The sequence below is a fragment of the Ranitomeya variabilis genome, chromosome 4 (genome assembly GCF_051348905.1).
Source record: "Ranitomeya variabilis isolate aRanVar5 chromosome 4, aRanVar5.hap1, whole genome shotgun sequence".
Lineage (NCBI taxonomy): Eukaryota > Metazoa > Chordata > Amphibia > Anura > Dendrobatidae > Ranitomeya > Ranitomeya variabilis.
In genome coordinates, this window is record NC_135235.1 from 254,535,425 (window position 1) to 254,548,831 (window position 13,407).

At 49.0% G+C, this 13,407-nt stretch overlaps 1 long non-coding RNA gene across 1 annotated transcript in view; it reads left to right on the plus strand.

Moving 5' to 3' along the window:
- LOC143768782 (uncharacterized) overlaps nt 1-13,407 on the plus strand; it is a 53,194-nt gene that overhangs the window by 18,557 nt on the left and 21,230 nt on the right. The window contains exon 2 of the long non-coding RNA XR_013214024.1: nt 5,863-5,967. This is a non-coding gene — a long non-coding RNA (uncharacterized LOC143768782). The remainder of the gene's footprint in view (nt 1-5,862; nt 5,968-13,407) is intronic.

Here is a 13,407-nt window from a genome sequence, read left to right on the forward strand (position 1 = left end):
CTATGGGACTCATGGAAATAACTAAGGCTAGGTTCCCATTGCGTTAATGGGATAGCGCTAACGGACAGCGTTGCACGGCGAAATTAACGCCGTGCACCGCGTCCGTTAGCGCTCCCATTGCCGGCAATGTTAGAGCGCATTGCTAGCGCGTGTCATTTTCGGCACGCGCTAGCGATGTGCCGGTCTTTTGTAGCGCGCCTCGGACGCTGCTTGCAGCGTCCGCGGCGCGCCAGAGGTCCGTTCCCCGCTCTCGCAGATCGGGGATGTGCGAGAGCGGGGACGTTAACGCGGCCCCTGAACGCAGCCCCGAAAAAGACATTGCGTTAGCGCAATCCGCTAGCGCTCGCGCTAAACGGATTGCACTAACGCAATCTGAACCTAGCTTAAGCGCTGTACTCTGTCTATGGGACTCCTGGAAATAACTAAGCGCTGTGCTCTGTCTATGGGACTCCTGGAAATAACTGAGCGCCGTACTCTGTCTATGGGACTGCTGGAAATAACTGAGCGCTGTACTCTATGGGACTCCTGGAAATAACTGAGCGCTGTGCTATGTCTATAGGACTCCTGGAAATAACTGAGCGCCGTACTCTGTCTATGGGACTCCTGGAAATAACTGAGCACTGTGCTCTGTCTTTGGGACTCCTGGAAATAACTGAGCACCGTACTCTGTCTATGGGACTGCTGGAAATAACTGAGCGCTGTACTCTGTCTATGGGACTCCTGGAAATAACTGAGCGCTGTGCTATGTCTATGGGACTCCTGGAAATAACTGAGCGCTGTACTCTGTCTATGGGACTCCTGGAAATAACTGAGCGCCGTACTCTGTCTATGGGACTCCTGGAAATAACTGAGCGCCGTGCTCTGTCTATGGGACTCCTGGAAATAACAGTGCTGAGCTCTGTCTATGGGACTCCTGGAAATAACTGAGCACTGTGCTATGTCTATGGGACTCCTGGAAATAACTGAGCACCGTACTCTGTCTATGGGACTGCTGGAAATAACTGAGTGCTGTGCTCTGTCTATGGGACTCCTGGAAATAACTGAGCGCTGTGCTCTGTCTATGGGACTCCTGGAAATAACTGAGCGCTGTGCTATGTTTATGGGACTGCTGGAAATAACTGAGCGCTGTGCTCTGTCTATGGGACTCATGGAAATAACTGAGCGCTGTTCTATGTCTATGGGACTCCTGGAAATAACTGAGCGCTGTGCTATGTCAATGGGACTACTGGAGAAACTAGTAGAGCAACGCACTCAGCTATTTCCGGGGGTACCACAGACAATCATGAATGTGCTCCTCTGCTCCATTCATGAATGGGGTATAACTTCCATTTATGGGAAAACCCTTAAAAATTAATTTGTATTTATCTATGTAGCGTAAACATATTCTGCATTATTCTAAGGCTTTCATATAGGATAGTAAAATGTTCTCCCTTCCTCATTATCTGTACTTATCCTTTAGGAGAAGCTCCTACCTGCCACCTCTGCGGGTCACAGACCCTGTACCCTCAGAAGAGCCCAGAGTCCATCCCCAGTGCCAGCTGGTGGAGTAAGTCTCCCGCGGACACAGTTCTCCTTACTTTCCATCTGTTTTGCCTTCTGCTGTTGTTATTATTTCCTCATACAGCTGTTTTCCTTGATAGATCAGAATATACTTAACTGCTGACCCTTTGCTACGTTCCTCTGGCCTTGGAACAAGGTTAACCAAATTTTGTCCCTCAGCAGATTTCTGCCTCATCTGTCCTGGACCATTTGGTGGAGATGAGGTTTGTTATCAAAGGGAAAACATCTGTGAACCATTGTGTTAGTTTATGGGTGCGAGCTCCAGTCCACCACTGAGGCTGCACCTTCATCTTGGTACATGGGGCTGATCTCAGGTGCACCATGCCACCACTGAAGATGTACCTTCATCTTAGTACGTGGGGCTGATCTCAGGTGTACCATGCCACCAGTGAGGCTGTACCTTCATCTTAGTACACGGGGCTGATCTAGGGTGCACCATGCCACCACTGAGGCTGTACTTTCATCTTAGTACACGGGGCTGATCTAGGGTGCACCATGACACTACTGAGGCTGTACCTTCATCTTAGTACATGGGTCTGATCTAGGGTGCACCATGCCACCAATGAGGCTGTACCTTCATCTTAGTACATGGGGCTGATCTAAGGTGCACCAATCCACTAGTGAGGCTGTACTCTCATCTTAGCACACGGGGCTGATCTAGGGTGCACCATGCCACCACTGAGGCTGTACTTTCATCTTAGTACATGGGGTTGATCTAGGGTGCACCATGCCACCAGTGAGGCTGTACCTTCATCTTAGTACATGGGACTGATCTAGGGTGCATCATGACACCACTGAGGCTGTACCTTCATCTTAGTACACAGGGCTGATCTAGGGTGCATCATGCCACCAGTGAGGCTGTACCTTCACCTTAGTACATGGGCTGATCTTGAGTGCGCCAGTCCACCACTGAGGCTGTACCTTCATCTTAGTACATGGGGCTTATCTAGGGTGCATCATGCCACCAGTGAGGCTGTACCTTCATCATAGTACATGGGGCTGATCTGGGGTGCATCATGCCACCACTGAGGCTGTACCTTCATCTTAGTACACGGGCTGATCTAGGGTGCACCATGCCACCACTGAGGCTGTAACTTCATCTTAGTATGCGGGCTGATCTAGTGTACACCATGCCACCAGCGAGGCTGTTCCTTCATCTTAGTACATGGGGCTGATCTAGGGTGCACCATGCCACCACTGAGGCTGTACCTTCATCTTAGTACATGGGGCTGATCTAGGGTGCATCATGCCACCAGTGAGGCTGTACCTTCATCTTAGTATACAGGCTGATCTAGGGTGCGCCAGTCCACCACTGAGGCTGTACCCTCATCTTAGTACATGGGGTTGATCTAGGGTGCGCCAGTCCACCACTGAGGCTGTACCTTCATCTTAGTACACTGGCTGATCTAGGGTGCACCATGCCACCACTGAGGCTGTAACTTCATCTTAGTACGCGGGCTGATCTTGGGTGCACCATGCCACCACTGAGGCTGTAACTTCATCTTAGTACACGGGGCTGACTTGGGGTGCACCATGACATCACTGAGGCTGTACCTTCATCTTAGTACACGGGGCTGATCTAGGGTGCACCATGACACCACTGAAGATGTACCTTCATCTTAGTACATGGGGCTGATCTAGGGTGCATCATGCCACCAGTGAGGCTGTACCTTCATCTTAGTACATGGGGCTGATCTAGGGTGCATCATGCCACCAGTGAGGCTGTTCCTTCATCTTAGTACATGGGGCTGATCTAGGGTGCACCATGCCACCACTGAGGCTGTACCTTCATCTTAGTACATGGGGCTGATCTAGGGTGCATCATGCCACCAGTGAGGCTGTACCTTCATCTTAGTATACAGGCTGATCTAGGGTGCGCCAGTCCACCACTGAGGCTGTACCCTCATCTTAGTACATGGGGTTGATCTAGGGTGCGCCAGTCCACCACTGAGGCTGTACCTTCATCTTAGTACAAGGGGCTGATCTAGGGTTCACCATGCCACCAGCGAGGCTGTACCTTCATCTTAGTACATGGGGCTGATCTAGGGTGCATCATGCCACCAGTGAGGCTGTTCCTTCATCTTAGTACATGGGGCTGATCTAGGGTGCACCATGCCACCACTGAGGCTGTACCTTCATCTTAGTACATGGGGCTGATCTAGGGTGCATCATGCCACCAGTGAGGCTGTACCTTCATCTTAGTACACGGGCTGATCTAGAGTGCGCCAGTCCACCAATGAGGCTGTACCTTCATCTTAGTACACGGGGCTGATTTAGGGTGCACCATGCAACCAGCGAGGCTGTACCTTCATCTTAGTACAAGGGGCTGATCTAGGGTTCACCATGCCACCAGCGAGGCTGTACCTTCATCTTAGTACATGGGACTGATCTAGGGTGCACCAGTCCACCACTGAGGCTGTACCTTCATCTTAGTACACGGGGCTGATCTAGGGTGCACCATGCCACCACTGAGGCTGTACCTTCATCTTAGTACACAGGGCTGATCTAGGGTGCACCATGCCACCACTGAGGCTGTACCTTCATCTTAGCACATGGGGCTGATCTAGGGTGCGCCATGACACCAGTGAGGCTGTACCTTCGTCTTAGCACATGGGGCTGATCTCGGGTGCACCATAACTCCAGTGAGGCTGTACCTTCATCTTAGCACATGGGGCTGATCTAGGGTGCACCATGGGGGGTGTTGAACCTTAGGCTATGTTTACACTGCAGTATTTTGGTCAGTTGTTGACAGTATTTGTAAGCCAAAATCAGGAGCCTTCAGTACGAACGCTGAACTTTTAACTTCGGGTTTGCTCATCTCTATACATTAATTATTTCTTCCAAAGACAATATTAAGGTCCAGGGGGAATCATTACGGGTGGAAGATAGGCGATTCCGGCAGCTAATGAGAAAGGGTTCTTTACAGTTAGAGCAGTCAGACTATAATGCCGACTACAAGAGATAGAAATGGCCGACAGTATAAAAGCTTTTGTACAAAGGTCGGATGTATTCCTCATTACACAGAATATTGTGGGTTAGAGATAATCTAGTGACAAAATGTATAATTGGTGGAGAAAGGTTGGAGTTGATGGACTGCAGTTTTTTCAGCTTATGTAACTATGCAACCATAGGATTGGATGGGTAAAATATATGACTGATGGTGACCTTGCTCTATTTTACCTCTTAATATTTTTTAAGAAAATGCTTGAAGCAGGGAACTTTTCACCTGTCTTGTTGGTTGGGTCTGTGAGAGAACACCAGAGGCTGTATTGAGGGGCCTTAACACTGATGGGTATCTGGAATCTGAAAGAGAGCTGCCCGGCAAAGGTTCTTAGTGGAGACCACTATAACAGCACACCCCACGGGGACCTCCGTCACTCTCCTGCTTCCTGTTGCCTCCATTGGCTGGATATAATGGCAATATCTAGCTTGTCCCCTTACAGTTTGCGTTGTCGGCAGCACATCCCGTGTTTACATGGGGCGACTTGTTGCCAGCAGAGATGATGTTGGCCCTCATAAGCGATCCGATCAGCGGGTGCAGGAGCACTTTGCTTGTTTCTCAGCTGATCGCTGCCATATTGTGGAAGCTCGCTCGTCGCTCTTTGTCCCTCACATATTATCATTGAACATGTTGGCCGTTCTGTAACCTCCTGTGAAGTCTATATGGCTGCACTGACATTAATGATCTTCTCGAGACGATCGTTGGATCATTGATAGTCTAACCTCAACCTGCTTCAGTCTTCTGCATATGACCATCTGTGGGAGCAATGATTCGCTGGTTAACCCTGGTGCCAGGTGGTTAATGGTCTCCGGGCAGGGTGGCGTCGGTGAGCGTACCGGCCTCTGTCAATAGAGGTTGTTCTTCCATGGACTTGACCTTAAATGTTCTCCACATTGTCCATAAATAGAACCTTCGGTGGGGATCTTGATGGAACAGTCCATACTTGTCCTGCAGACAGGACCTAGCTGCATACAATCAGCCGTCCCTGTGATTCACTCTCTCCGTTAATCGTCTCATCATGGGGATTTGTAGGGACAGGTTTAAAGTACATTTCAGTCATGACATCTTTCCTCTTTACATATGAAAGGCTTATGCCGCTCATCACAATATTCCATTTTCTGCCGCATTGGTTATTTCCCTTGTAATGTTGGATGTCTGCATCTGTCTCCGATTAACTTCAGGCCTAAAATTGGCTAAAAGTATTTCACAGTTCATACATCTCCGCGGCACAGTCTTCCTTTCTGCAAATGTAGGCTTAAAATAGTTAAGTTATGTATTTTTCACGTGTTTGTTTCTTCCAGTGACGCTTGAAATCCTCATTAATATGATCTGACATTTATCCGAAAAAAGATGGAAAACTAGAAAAACTGCCTCACCTAAGATAGCGGCTCGAGGTTTATTACAAGGTGAGGAAGGGGTCCTTACTATTCACTGGTCTATCCTGTACCCAGAGTGTCGGCGCCATTATCCTGTACCCCGAGTGTCAGCGTCATCATCCTGTACCCCGAGTGTCAGCGTCATTATCCTGTACCCCGAGTGTCAGTGTCATTATCCTGTACCCCGAGTGTCAGCGTCATTATCCTGCACCCCGAGTGTCAGTGTCATTATCCTGTACCCCAGTGTCATTATCCCGTACCCCGAGTGTCAGTGTCATTTTCCTGTACCCCGAGTGTCGGCACCATTATCCTGTACCCCCGAATGTCAGTGTCATTATCCCGTACCCCGAGTGGCAGGGTCATTATCCTGTACCCCGAGTGTCAGTGTCATTATCCTGTACCCCAAGTGTCGGCACCATTATCCTGTACCCCCGAGTGTCAGTGTCATTATCCTGTACCCCGAGTGTCGGCACCATTATCCTGTACCCCGAGTGTCAGTGTCATTATTCTGTACCCCGAGTGTCAGCGTCATTATCCTATACCCCGAGTGTCACTGTCATTATCCTGACCCCGAGTGTCAGTGTCATTATCCTGTACCCCGAGTGTCAGTGTCATTATCCTGCACCCCAAGTGTCAGTGTCAGTATCCTGTACCCCGAGTGTCAGTGTCATTATCCTGTACCCTGAGTGTCAGCGTCATTATCCTGTACCCCGAGTGTCGGCACCATTATCCTGTACCCCCGAGTGTCAGTGTCATTATCCCGTACCCTGAGTGTTGGCACCATTATCCTGTACCCAGAGTGTCAGCGTCATTATCCTGTACCCCGAGTGTCAGTGTCATTATCCTGTACCCCCGAGTGTCGGCACCATTATCCTGTACCCCCGAGTGTCAGTGTCATTATCCTGTACCCCGAGTGTCGGCACCATTATCCTGTACCCCCGAGTGTCAGTGTCATTATCCTGTACCCCGAGTGTCAGTGTCATTATCCTGCACCCCGAGTGTCGGTGTCATTATCCTGCACCCCGAGTGCCAGTGTCTTTATCCTGTACCCCGAATGTTGGTTTCATTATCTTGTACCCCGAGTGTTGGCGTCATTATGTTGTACCCCAAGTGTCTGCGCCCTTATCCTGTACCCCAAGTGTCAGCACCATTATCCTGTACCCCGAGTGTCGGCATCCTTATCCTGTACCCCGAGTGTCAGCGTCATTACCCTGTAACCCGAGTGTCAGTGTCTCTTTTTGCTGATTTCATTTTCTGGATTATGATTCGGACTTTTCTGCACTCTTCCTTTTGGATCTGTGCTCTGTCCTCTGACAATAAAAGCACACACATCCAGAGACTTGCTGACACTTGTAGTACCTCAGCAGCTGGAATTGCTTTTACCTTCCTCCATCTGGTATGTAGAATATGATGCCGCCTGCTGCTACTGTAATGTGCGATCGCCCAGCTCCCATATTAACTTTTCCGACCTAATGTAACATGAGGCTGGTGCCATTTATCACACAAGATTCCTGCAGCTAAATGGCTTCTTACACACTCACTCTGCCGGACCGTCCTGTCAGTGCACTCAATAAATTACTGGTCCCCTGTGTCTCAGCTCAGAAAATGCAGAATGTTTCCTGCCCTGCATCTGATGAGGTCATTGTGCCCCAAGACTGGGGGGACAGGAGTTGGGTGGGGATTACCCCCGTGCCATAGGGGTATTCTGCTGAGAGGCCACGACGCTCATCGAATGTTTTCTATGGGCTTGGGCCCTAGTGACACGTCCGCACCCCTGTAGCTGTTTTCCCTGCTCCAGTTTTGACCAATGAGCCACCATTTATATTTTTTGCAGTTTAGCTGTCAATCATGTGACTTAAAGGGATTGTCCTACAACCAACATATATGGCCTGTAGAGTTGAGTAAAAGTATTTGCAGGACCCTGAACCAGCAGCCATGTCGATACACCATGGCCGCTGGACTAATGCCCTGCAACCCTCTTCCTACCTACCGGGGGCCCAGGAGCCGTAGGCGCGGTGCGACATCATCTGTGCGTTGTGCCCCAATGTAATGATGATGCGGGGCACCAGGGATGCCCTCAGTTGAGAGGAGCATTGCAGGCCTCAGGTCTGGCATGCACATCCTGCTGGGCCAGGGTCTTGCAAATCTATTAAGACCCCCACTGACTGTGAAAACGGTGGTCCCAAAATCAGGAACACTACTGAGCATGTGCGGCTAACACTCCAGCAGGCGCACATGCTCATGGCCACTACATTTACACAGGTGAGTTTGGGCACCGCATTCCCATGATCGGTGGCAGTTCCAGCCATCGGACCCCTTGCCCTACATCGGCTAACACTCCAGCAGACGCCCATGCTCACAGCCACTACATTTACACATGTGAGTTTGGACACCACGTTCCCATGATCGTTGGCAGTTCCAGCCATCGGACCCCTCGCCCTACATCGGCTAACACTCCAGCAGTCGCACATGCTCATGGCCACTACATTTACACAGGTGAGTTTGGGGACCGCGTTCCCATGATTGGTGGCAGTCCCAGCCATCAGACCCCTCGCCCTACATTAGCTAACTGTTATGATCCTGGTGGTAGGATCTCAAACTGACCTGACACATATACCCTGAATATATAGGACAAGTTCTGGGGATGTGGAAGCTATACTGACCGCAATCCTGATCCTATCCAAACACACTAAAGGCAGCTGTGGAGCGTTACCTGAAAACCTAGACGCCTCGTCACAGCCTGAGAAACTGACTACCCCTAGAGAGAAAGCAAAGACCTCACTTGCCTCAGAGAAATATCCCCAAAGTTTTAGATAGCCCCCCACAAATAATAACGGTGAGTTAAGGGGAAAACACAAACGTAGAGATGAAACAGGTTTAGCAAATGAGGCCCGCTAATACTAGATAGGCAGATAATAGATAGCTTTTGTACTGACCGCACAGACACCTATCAAAAGTAAACCACGCAGAGAATACAAGAACCCCCACACCGACTCACGATGTGAGGGGCGCACTCTGCACCCCAGAACTAACCAGCAAGCAAAAAATCACATAAAAGCAAGCTGGGCTGAACTCATAATATAATGAGAAACGTTTTCAAGGAAATAATGAGAAACTGAACAAGCAAACTTAGCTTCTCATAGCAGGAGACTGGTCACAAGGAATATTCAGGAGAGCACAGGATCAGGACTGAATACACCGACAGCAGGCGACAAGTAAAGGTCCAGGTGAGTTAAATAGGCCCAGCCTAGCAGGAGATGAAACAGCTGAGCCCAGCCAAGACCAGTCATATCGCTAAAGGCCACCAGTGGGAGCCCAAGAACAAACTCACACAGTACCACTCATGACTACAGGAGGGAGCCCGAGAACGGAATTCACAACAGTACCCCCCCCTTGAGGAGGGGTCACCGAACCCTCACCAGAGCTCCCAGGCCGATCAGGACGAGCCAAATGAAAGGCACGAACCAAATCGGCCGCATGGAAATCGGAGGCGACAACCCAGGAATTATCCTCCTGACCATAACCCTTCCATTTCACTAAGTACTGAAGCCTCCGTCTCGAAATACGAGAATCCAAGATCTTCTCCACCACATATTCCAACTCCCCTTCGACCAAGACCGGAGCAGGAGGATCAACAAAAGGGACCACAGGCACCACATATCTCCGCAACAATGACCTATGGAACACATTATGAATGGCAAACGATGTTGGGAGGTCCAAATGAAAAGACACAGGGTTGAGGATTTCCAAAATCTTATAAGGACTGATGAAACGAGGCTTGAACTTAGGAGAGGAAACCTTCATCGGGACATAACGAGAAGACAACCATACCAAATCCCCCACACGAAGTCGGGGACCCACACAGCGACGGCGGTTAGCAAAGCGCTGAGCCTTCTCTTGGGACAAAGTCAAATTGTCCACCACATGGTTCCAAATCTGCTGCAACCTATCCACCACAGAATCCACCCCAGGACAGTCAGAAGACTCAACCTGACCCGAGGAGAAACGAGGATGAAAACCAGAATTGCAAAAGAAAGGTGAAACCAAAGTAGCAGAACTAGCCCGATTATTGAGGGCGAACTCAGCCAATGGCAAAAAGGTCACCCAATCATCCTGGTCAGCAGAAACAAAACATCTCAAATAAGTTTCCAAGGTCTGATTAGTTCGTTCGGTTTGACCATTCGTCTGAGGATGGAAAGCTGACGAAAAAGACAATTCAATGCCCATCTTAGCACAAAAGGATCGCCAAAATCTGGACACAAACTAGGATCCTCTGTCGGACACAATGTTCTCCGGAATACCATGTAAACGAACCACATTCTGAAATAACAGTGGCACCAAATCGGAGGAGGAAGGCAACTTAGGCAAGGGTACCAAATGAACCATTTTGGAAAAACGATCACAAACCACCCAGATGACAGACATCTTCTGAGAGACAGGAAGATCCGAAATAAAATCCATGGAAATATGCGTCCAAGGCCTCTTCGGGACAGGCAAAGGCAAATGCAATCCACTGGCACGAGAACACGAAGGCTTGGCCCACGCACAAATCCCACAGGACTGCACAAAGGAACGCACATCCCGCGACAAGGAAGACCACCAAAAGGATGTCGCCACCAAATCCCTGGTACCAAAAATCCCAGGATGACCCGCCAACACCGAAGAATGAACCTCGGAAATAACTCTACTGGTCCATCTGTCTGGGACAAACAGTCTTTCCGGTGGACAACGGTCAGGTCTATTGGCCTGAAACTCCTGCAACACCCGTCGCAGATCAGGAGAGATGGCAGACAAAATCACCCCCTCTTTGAGAACACCAGTAGGTTCAGAAACTTCCGGGGAGTCAGGTACAAAACTCCTAGAAAGGGCATCAGCCTTCACGTTTTTCGAACCCGGAAGATATGAAACCACGAAATTGAAACGAGAGAAAAACAGCGCCCATCGAGCCTGTCTCGGATTCAACCGTTTGGCAGACTCGAGATAAGTCAAATTCTTGTGATCCGTCAAGACCACCACACGATGCTTGGCTCCCTCAAGCCAATGTCACCACTCCTCAAATGCCCACTTCATTGCCAACAACTCTCGATTACCAACATCATAATTCCGCTCGGCAGGCGAAAACTTTCTTGAAAAGAAAGCACATGGTCTCATCACAGAGCCATCAGAGCTTCTCTGCGACAAAACAGCCCCTGCTCCAATCTCAGAAGCATCAACCTCGACCTGAAAGGGAAGAGAGACATCGGGCTGGCGCAAGACAGGAGCCGAAGAAAACCGACGTTTCAACTCCTGAAAGGCCTCCACGGCCACAGGAGACCAATTCGTCACATCAGAACCCTTCTTGGTCAAATCCGTCAAAGGCTTCACCACACTAGAAAAATTAGTGATGAAGCGACGGTAAAAATTAGCAAAACCCAAGAACTTCTGAAGACTCTTCACAGATGTAGGTTGAGTCCAGTCATGAATAGCCTGGACCTTGACTGGATCCATCTCGATAGTAGAAGGAGAAAAAATAAAGCCCAAAAAGGAAACCTTCTGGACTCCGAAGAGACATTTAGAGCCCTTCACAAACAAGGCATTGGCACGCAGGACCTGAAATACCATCCTGACCTGCTTCACATGAGACTCCCAATCATCAGAAAAGACCAAAATATCATCCAGGTACACAATCATAAATCTATCCAGGTACTCTCGGAAGATGTCGTGCATGAAGGACTGAAACACAGAGGGGGCATTAGAAAGCCCAAAAGGCATCACCAAGTACTCAAAATGGCCTTCGGGTGTATTAAATGCTGTTTTCCATTCATCGCCCTGCTTTATGCGCACAAGATTATACGCTCCACGAAGATCTATCTTGGTGAACCAACTGGCCCCCCTAATCCGGGCAAACAGATCAGACAACAGTGGCAAGGGATACTGAAATTTGACCGTGATGTTATTTAGAATGCGATAATCTATACAGGGTCTCAGAGAACCATCCTTCTTGGCCACAAAAAAGAACCCCGCACCCAAAGGGGACGAGGACGGGCGAATACGTCCCTTCTCCAAGGACTCCTTTATATAACTCCGCATAGCGGTATGTTCTGGTACAGACAAATTAAAAAGTCGTCCCTTAGGGAACTTACTACCAGGAATCAGATTTATGGCACAATCACAATCCCTATGAGGAGGTAGGGCACTGGATTTGGGCTCATCAAATACATCCTGGTAGTCCGACAAAAATTCAGGGACTTCAGAAGGAGTAGAAGAAGCAATTGACACCAAAGGAGCATCGCCATGAATCCCCTGGCAACCCCAACTTGACACAGACATTGCTTTCCAATCCAGGACTGGATTATGAGCCTGCAGCCATGGCAGACCCAACACGACAACATCATGCAAATTATGTAGCACCAGAAAGCGAATTACCTCCTGATGTACAGGAGCCATGCACATGGTCAATTGAGTCCAGTACTGAGGTTTATTCTTGGCCAATGGTGTAGCATCAATTCCCTTTAGCGGGATAGGGAATTGTAAAGGCTCCAAGATAAAACCACAGCGCCTGACAAATGACAAATCCATCAAATTCAGGGCAGCACCTGAATCCACAAAAACCATAACTGGGTAGGATGACAGAGAGCAAATCAAAGTAACAGACAAAATGAATTTAGGTTGTACAGTACCAATGGTGACAAACTTGGCAACCCTTTTTGTGCGCTTAGAGCATGCTGAGATAACATGAGCAGAATCACCACAGTAAAAGCACAACCCATTCTGACGTCTGTGGTTTTGCCGTTCAACTCTGGTCAGAATCCTGTCACATTGCATAGGCTCAGGTTTCTGCTCAGAAAATACCGCCAGAGGGTGCACAGGTTTGCGCTCCCGCAAACGCCGATCAATCTGAATGGCCAAAGACATTGACTCATTCAGACCCACCGGCGTGGGGAATAACATCTTTAAGGGCTTCAGAAAGACCCTTTCTGAAAATCGCCGCCAGGGCGCACTCATTCCACTGAGTGAGCACTGACCACTTCCTAAACTTCTGACAATAAACCTCTGCTTCATCCCGACCCTGAGAGAGAGCCAGCAAAACCTTCTCTGCTTGGTCTACCAGATTTGGTTCCTCATAAAGCACTCCAAGTGCCAGAAAAAACGCATCAACATTTAGCAGTGCCGGATCTCCTGGCGCCAGAGAGAATGCCCAATCTTGAGGGTCACCCCGCAACAAAGAAATAACAATTTTAACTTGCTGAACAGAGTCGCCAGAGTAGCGAGGTCTCAGAGAAAGGAATAACTTACAATTATTCTTAAAGTTCAAAAACCTAGATCTATCTCCGGAGAACAGCTCAGGAATGGCTATTTTAGGCTCTGACATAGGACTGCGGACTACATAATCCTGAATGCCCTGTACCCTTGCAGTGAGATGATCCACACTAGAAGACAGACTCTGAATGTCCATATTAGTAGCTGCATACAGAACCACCCAGAGATTAA